We start from the raw sequence: 8,929 nt of genomic DNA on the forward strand, positions 1-8,929 counted from the left end.
AAGAGTAGAATTTTTTATAGGAAATATAGAATATGGAATGTAATGGGTTCTTGAGGAAGATAGTCTGAAAGCATCTATAAGTCCGAGTCAAGGGAGGGGTAGCAGGTAGAGGCTCTACAACTGTGTGCGCAGAAACCTGGAAAGTCCGCAGTTGTGTGTGTGGACCCCTGCAGCTATGTGTGCAAAGGCCTGGAAAGTCTGCAGCTTTGTGCATGGACCCTTGCAGCTGAGTGCACAGGGTAGATTTGGATGTATTGGTGGAGAATAATAATAAAGATAAGTTTGCTTCTGTAAATTTTGTGTTATCGCTTATCTGTCTTCATGGTTTACCTTTCTATTTCTGGTTAATGCAAATGTGATAAGTGTATGCGAATCTGGGTTCATTTTATGCGCGAATTGATTATGTTGGTTAAATGTTTTCTTAAAGACCTTGTTGAGTAGTTCTGAATCATAACTGCTTCCTTCAAGTAGAATAGTGCATTAATAAAAAAGATATAATCACTCTGGATCTGTGCGAGTATCGAGCAGTGCAGAGCTGTAAACCAGTGCACGAAACCTCCAGACCACACCAAGACATCCCTAGGGTGCGGAAACCTGGTTCTAGCACCCTCCCCTGCTACCTTGGGTGAGACCTCAGTCTGCACTCCGCGGGCTGTTGCCGAAAGGGCCAGTAGCTGCGGGATTTGTTTGGCTAAATAACTCTTCCAAACCTAGGTCAAGCCCATATAAGCCAACAAATGGTTCTGTTGCTGGGACCAAGATCTGCCTAAGGGGTGTCTAATGTGGGAACACTGGAATCCTACGAAGAAAGAGCTTGAAGATTGGTGGGATTTGAAGCTTCACGAGTTTGCGGTTCAGGAAAATAGAAACTCGCAAGTATTGGAGGAATAGTGGTTGGATCGCTATATATTCATGGATATACACAAGATCTTCTTCGTAAAATTTCCAATAGAATTGTATGAGTGGATTGCGAAGTTAATTGATAGCGTGGGGAGGTGCAGATTAGACCAGCTGATAGTGTGGACTCCAGAACTAGTGCTAGGCTGGAAGCCTTAGAAGATAGACTTGCGCACGCGATGGATCACTGGTTAGATCAGATCATAGGGGAATTTATCACTGAATTCATGATAGATACAACCGTAAGTTATAGCAAAGCAGAAAGGCAATTTCTCCAAGGACCGTGGGGTAGGTGCATCAAATCATTGAATACTTGGATTAAAATGTTGTTGTGCAAAAAACAAATCTTGCGCGTATAATGATGTCTGGAGTAACGTGGAGTGGAAAGGGTTATCGAAGAGCAGGAGAAGTAGAGAACAACCCTTTGATTTATATCTCACGGGAAGACGAGGAGGATCTCACCAGGTTCTTGCCAGGAAGTGCGGTTTGGTTGATTAAAGAACGCTTCCCACTGATACCACCTCCATCTACACAGCCACCCGCTTCACCCACATCGAGTCCATCCAGACCAACACCGCCTCCACCCTCTCCACCACCAAAATTCTGGATGGCGACTGCAGTAAAGTTATCGAAATTTTGGGGTGTAGGGAATGAAGAGCCAAGTTGGTTCTAGTTTGTGATAAAATCTATATGGGATGCGCAAGGCATAACAGATGAAAACATTAAAAAGGCCACATTGGTTAGTGCACTACAAGACCGTACGCTGACATGGTACATAAAATAATCAACAAACCATTCGAATGAGGGAATAGTGGCGATCCAAGATGTGCTTAATAAATAGTTTGGCCGACCAAAGTCTGAAGCCCAGTCGGTCATTGGGTTCAAGGAGATAGAAATGTTGCCTGGTGAAACTCTGTGGAATCTGGACCAAAGGTTAAAGAGTACTATTCGTGAAGCCAATATGACTTTGACAGACAGGCAACATTGTGCGTGGTTTGTGGCATCATTAACACCCCACCTGAGGATGGCTTTGTCACAACATAAGATCTCAACCCAAGCCAAGACACTGGAAACAACAATGAGGTTACACGCGACCCCAATACCAGACCCAGGGTTGGGAGTTCAACAAATCCACGTGCAACTTCAAAACTTGAGTCTAGAAGTGCAAAGCTTGAAGCAAGGAAGAGTGTCCTGACCAGAGGTACGACCGGAGGTAGGTTGTATTAAGAGACAAGACCATTGTCCGGTCTTCTCGAACCATCTGGTAGAAGGAGGCCCATGCCATTAAAAGTGGAAGTACAAGTAGGGTCAGGTGCTCCATCTGTGCTCTGGTGTGCAATTTTCCAGGTAGGAGGAAAGCATGTCACAGATAGCTGCCACCTATTACCGAGCTTATGAAAACCTCCTCAACACTTATTTTGCAACTTCTGCAGAACCATGGGTCACGAGGAAAGGGATTGTCGCATGTTGGTGGATCGACCACCTACATATAGGATGCAAATAGAGAAACATGGGAAGGACTCAGCTGCACCATTCGCGCATGGGGGATTCCTGATACACGGATGGGGGCTTGGAGGATGGGGGCCTGGATGGGGCCGTGGACAGTTGATCTGTTATAATTGTGGTGGTCAAGGACATTACGCTCGGGATTGTACAAATCCAACTAAAGCTTGTTGTCCATCATGCTACCAATTTGATCACAATGCAGTCGATTGCCCTATGCTAATCGCTCAATTACGGGAAAAGGGAGTGCTCCTAAATAGCCCCACCCATAATGCCCAAATGATGAAGGCTAAACCACACACTGAAGACCCCAACATAAACATGATGCTCAGAAGTGGTGCAGCTACAGGGGAAGATAAAGGGAAGAAGCTGGAAGAGGATACGTGGGTTCGTAAGGCTCCCGCAAAACAACCAAAATTTGATTTGGCGCAAACAAAGGAAACTTTTTTGGAGGCTAAGAAAAATTTTGCGGAAGCATCGACTTCGGGTAGTGAAGGGCAACCAGAACTAGAACAGGACAGGTCTTTGATAACTACCTTCTTAAAAACCTATATGAAGCTTCTAAGGGATGCTAATGCAGTGAGAGGGTTACAAGAATTAATAAATAAATGTGCTGGCGCAAATGAACTGCGCCTAATCTGCAAATTGGGCAAACATGTTTTGCGTACCAGTCGGGAGATGCGACTAACCGTCCAGATTGGTGACTATGAGATGGACCAGGTCGTGTTAGATTTGGGGTTCGATGCAAATGTCCTACCAAAACAAACATGGGAATGCATGGGCAGGCCTATGCTGCAATGGTCCCCAATCCAATTATGAATGGCCAACTAGCAAAATATTCTGCCTATGGGAAGGTTGCAAGGGGTTACCATGGACATCGATGGTGCCTGCACGCAAATAGATTTTGAAGTCATTGAAATCGTGGATGACAGTAACCCATATCCAGCGTTACTGGGGATAGATCAAGCAATAGACATGAATGGAATCATCAACCTTAAGAAACAAAAAATGATCTTTGAAAAGAACTCTCTTCGAGTAGTAATTCCATTGGATCCAGCGGAAGGAAAACATTACACTGAACCTGTGCGTGACAGCGACAATGATGGGGAACTAGACTGTATCTATCAGCTCACAGTGCGAGATTGGGACAGGGTGAATCAATAATGGACGGTCGACTCTCATGGGACTGCGATAACTCTTGCACATTGGATTCGGATGAAGAGGTTGAACGATGGAAAAACTGCCTACATGAAGTATCCACATTAAATTGCAACAGGATGGTCGCGATAGGAGCCGTAGAGTTGTTTGCGGAGAAAGCCAAAGAATCGGTTGCCTCGTTGAAATCAAAACTAGGTGCACCGGTAATATCTACGGTAGCATCCTGAACGACCTTGGTTTCAGGAAAAAGGGCAGTCGTAACCAAGCAAAGGAGAAAGCATGGGGGTCGCGGACAGGCACCGGCACAAGTGGTCAGACAAACTAAGGGAAGTAGTCTGAAGCGACTCTGGTCACCAGTAGCCGATGACAACGTCCATAGGGACTTGAGGGGAAGCACACATCGCAGCCATCCAATGTCACAAACTTCTTGGAAGTTGTGAATACCTCGGACTCAATGGGTCTGGAGTAAGCGATGGAAAAGAGCTCAGTAGAAGCCAGGTAGCTGCAGGCCTCGCGTTGACAACACACTCTAGGAACGGTCGAGAGACCAAAGAATGATATGCAGAAATGGATTCAGCAGAATTCCACACCGTGACACTCACAATAGTGTAGCCCCTCTGCACATAAGGCGAGTCGGATCGCTTAGGCATATTGCTAAGAACGACCGAGTTGTGACCCTGCTATCAGGGTTGCGCACACATCCTCAGCAGGAAAAAATGGCTCCACGCACGATCGAATGGTGCTCGCAACCCGAGTTGGGTGGGAATTTATGACGACACACCCGTGGTATGAAAACCTGACTAGTGGCTGTTGCTATAGTCTCAGTGCCCCGAGCATTTGAAAGAAGGCATGGGACTATAAACAAGTCTGCAGGAAGATGGTCTGGTGAAACATTTCCCTCCCAATTGTAGCCACGTCCACGGAACTGTGCTACTGCATAGACCAGTCAAGAGATGACCATTAGCACCACTATTCATGACAAGGACGTTACGGTATGGCAGAAAGGAGCGAGCGGTGAACCTTTAAGGCGAAGGTTCCAAATCGAATCCGCTAAGATCTGCCGACGAGATAGTAACCCTACGCTAGAAAAGGAGGGAAGAAAGTCGTTTAAAATCTCAGTTTTATTTTATGATCGGGGCACGGCACAGATGTATTGGCACTATACATCAGAGCAAAGCAACAAGCAGTTGACTCCTAGATGACCCATGAATACCATGGCCAGAACATGAGCATGATTCGCGGAAGAAATGCAGTTGAATTCGGAGGAGCCAGAGGGTAGGAGTCAGGCGCCGGGGGTTCTGAAATCCCCATGAACACCGCGAAAGAAAAATACTAAGAAAAAGATGGGAACAGTTCGAGCCTCACCACGATTCACCAAGCAATCCGCAGTCGATAAGGGCAAAGCCGTTTCCACCGAAACCGACGAGGATGACGATGCTCTCCAAGAGTTGCTTGACCAGATAGACGCACAAGCTGAGGAAGAGGTAGATGCATTCCAACTCCCATCGTTACCTCCATATCTTTCTCCATGGCAAGGGTCAACCAAGGTACCCAAGGACTTGGATGTCGTGCAGGCTGAGCTTCAGGCCCCGCTTCTTCCTAATGATATAAGGTTCGAAGGCTTGTCGTTGGTGTTATAGACATTTTTGTGCCTTACAGCATTGAGCATGAAATGTCCATAATCTAAGGGATCCAAAGTCCCTAAACATGTTGTTCCTACCCCTAGAGGAACAAAGCTAACAAACCACAACAATTCACAGAAGTTCTCCACCTGAAACTGCTCAAAAACAAGTCAATTCAGGATCATGTCAACTGCTCCACTGAGCATGTGTGCTGAATGTCAACTGCTACACTGTCTACCTGCGTTGAATGTCAACTCCAGCAAAGGCTACCTGCGCTGAGCAAGTTTGGACAAGTGGCAAGCTCATTCCTCAATGTGTCAATGCTCAGGAAGCTTAAAAAATGACACTTGCCTCAGGGAATTCAACTGGTGATGAGTAAGAGGTTCCAAATCTCCAAGTGGAAGCAAGAACCTCCAAGTGGAATCAAGAACTCACAGTGAGAGAGGACACTAATCAGATCTCAAGCTTACTCATCCTCTCTCCAAAAATCTATATATGGATCTCTCCTCCATGAGATCTAGAGGCTGGAATTTGGTATTTGCAAAGAATTGCTGTTGGTTTGAGGTTAGAACTATTGGGTGATTTGCTTTGAAGGAGGTGAAGAAAGAGATTCCTTTCTGCTGGGAAGGTGATGCTGGATTGGGCCTCATATGGTTGTATCACTTCCTGAACTTTACTTACTTCATCAATAAATCCATTTGAGTTTCTTCTATATGCATGTATCTCAATGATGTTTTGTTGTATTTTCATATTTAGTTTATTCTAATCCTTAAACTAGTTATGAATGTATGCTTCTTGTAGTTTCCTTCTCTTGCCATTTTGCAGGAACTTGGTGTAGCTGGGCCAGTGAAAGAGCAAGTAGCTGGAAGCAAGCATCAAGGAGTGAGATTGGATCAACAAACTAGCGGAAGACATCGGTTAGTTACATCCTTCTCCTCTATTTACATTTCATAAAGAAGAACACTTAGATAGTTTTGTCTTGTTTGTTGCTGAGGTACTGTCACTCCTTAGAGTGGGATAGGGGCATTCCGTATTGGATACTTTTCCCAACAACAAATTGGCGACTCCACTGGGGATCGTATCTTGTTGGTTTATTTGTGTTTTTGCTATTCATTTCATAAACTCAAAGAGTACCGAATCGAACTGCATTTGTCTCTTTCAAATGCAAAGTAGAGGGCAGCTACTCTAGTCCACTCACTGGGCCTGTTTATGATCTAATTAGCTGATCCACAAGTGCTCTAACAGCTCTTAGTGATAGATCTTCATCCTCCTTTGAATCATCCTTTAGATTGTACTTGATTGATAGCTTTGATTTGGCCAAAAACTGTGAATTTGACTGAAATCTGTAACCCGGAACCCAGAAACAATTCTCGTTTCTGCTTCAGCGCAGACCCAGAGAAGAGGTTCTGCATTTCAACGCAGGTCCCGTGAAGGCTACCTGCGCTGAATGTCAAAACCTCTGTGTTAGACCTGCGCTGAACCAGTCTTTGCCTTGTGCAGCTGTGTTTCCCTGTTTCTTTCTGCTCAATTTCACCTCTGTTTTTGCAGCCTGTTATCAGTCAGTATACCTACCTGAAACCACCTTTCTTTGCCTCCATTCTGCCTCAGTTGTATAAAGAAACTGTATTTGTTCTTTGTGTATTTGTTACATCATTTGCAGTTTCCCATTACGAAAGTAATCTAGTCTTACTGTGACCCTTAGATCTAGACCTGTCATAAGTGTCGTTTTGATCTTAGGAGTGAGTTTGCTTGCTGTTCACAGTTGATTTAGCTTTTACTTTCATCATTTGGTTTGAATTTATGCATTTCTAGTGTCGAAACAAGTAAATCTTAAGGTGTCTTTTGATTTTGAAAAAGGAACTTGTTTATGTTTTCACTTGAAATCGAATTCAAATTTATGCAACAGCTTTCTTTTTAGAACATCACTATTAAGAAAGAGAAAAGAAATACATGCATTTGTGCATCCGCATTTTGACAGCTTGTATGTTGATTTAGGGAAAAAGTGCATTACTGTGTGCTCTATGCTCTATGAGAAAAGATGATGTCTTTCTTTTCCCTTAGTAGTTAGGATTTTCATATGTTGAAAAGATAGAAAAAGCTTGCTTATCATCTTTAGACTGCATTTAGGAGTTGTACCATACATCTCGTGGTGATCCAAAAAGGCAAACTTCTAAATAAGATCAACCTAAAATAAATTGAATGAACTTAACAACGCTTTGCAACATAACGCACAACATAGAGGTCTAGGCTAGAGACGTGTTCCGGCGTCGTTAAGCCTAGTGACTGTCGATCTCGTGGAAGGTGGGTGATTCCTCCTGAGGGACGATAGCGCTAGTACGGATTGTGCTCCCACGTACCGTCGCGTATATATTGGGAGACCCCTATAGGCATATATCCTTTATCCTTAGGAAGCCGTGCCGGCCGCCCTACTGATCGCAATGCAGTGAACACAACATTCACGAAGATCGACCACCCGTACCTTAAAACGTATTCTGTGGTTTTGCGAAAAGTTTGGCACACCCTCTGCCTAGAACTCCAGAGCAGTTCCTTTTGGCCTTTTTCAGACTCTATAACAGAAAAATTCCATCCGAGCATTTGTCACTTCGGGCTCGTTAAAACATCGAAGGAGACTAGAGTCATCTTTAGCTTTTTCTCGACTCTTTAAAAGTGAAAAAGCAAGTTGTGTCTAAAAGCGTCGTTAAAATTTATTTTAAACGGAACAAAATCACCTCCTATTCCTGCGTTGATCTTTAGGTTGAGAAAATGGAACACACCAACCAAGGAATTCCCCTTGGTGGAAATCCTAGTCCCTTCTCCTCTTGGGGAGATGTTGGTGCGCCCCATATGGCCACATTGTCGCTTCCAGGATTGACAATTGGCCTGCCAGTCTGGCTCTTCTCAACCAATGTAGTTCAGAACACCACGGTTCCTGAACAGTCGAGTCAACAGTTAGATCAGTCTAGAGCTGCCACCCAGCCTTCTACTTCCTATAACTCTTCCTCTCCTCCTTCCTCCTCGCAAGGTAGAGCCGGCAAAAGCCAAGCTCCCAAAGAGAAGAAGGAGAAGAAGAAGAGAGAGAAGAAGAAGAAGGAGCCAAAAGCAACTGGGGGAAATCAAAAGGCATGTGACAAAAGTCCACACACAACACTGACCGGGCCTAAATCGCCATGTGTCATATGTAGAGGAGACCACTTCCATAGAGATTGTCCCTGTATTCCCCGGATACTGAGGGACTGGTCCCCTCATTTGCACAATTCGGGAGCATCAACCTCTAATAGCCATGTTGAATGCTTACCGTCAACCAGCGAAAGTGAAGGTCCCAGACAAAGAGGGAGAGCTGGATCTCCCTGTAGACTGTGCGAAGGTGATCACGCCATCCACCGTTGTCCCTTCTTAGACGAGGCGAAGAGAGTTTTGGAAGATCGTCCGGTTTCACCGTCACGACTTCCTCCTGGATATAAAAAACTCATGCCAAGTCCTTCGTTAGTTGAAAATACAGCTGGCCTGCTCAAGTGGTCAGCTGAAGCGTCAGTCATTGAAAATGAACCTACTGAATCCAGACCTGATGAAAGTCCAAAGGTCGAAACGGCAGTTGACCCGGCTTTGCCTTCATAGGATTCATCTTCAAATGACACCGTCACTGAAGAGAATAAGGATGACACCGTCCAGATTCTTTTCATCAACACAGACTCTGATGAGCATCAGGGCAATGTGCCCATTCCTTTATCGCAGGAAGGAACTTCGTTAGG

Source organism: Pinus tabuliformis, chromosome 1_1 (assembly GCF_031772625.1).
Source record: "Pinus tabuliformis cultivar Carrire ecotype Pingquan chromosome 1_1, CPIR1, whole genome shotgun sequence".
NCBI lineage: Eukaryota > Viridiplantae > Streptophyta > Pinopsida > Pinales > Pinaceae > Pinus > Pinus tabuliformis.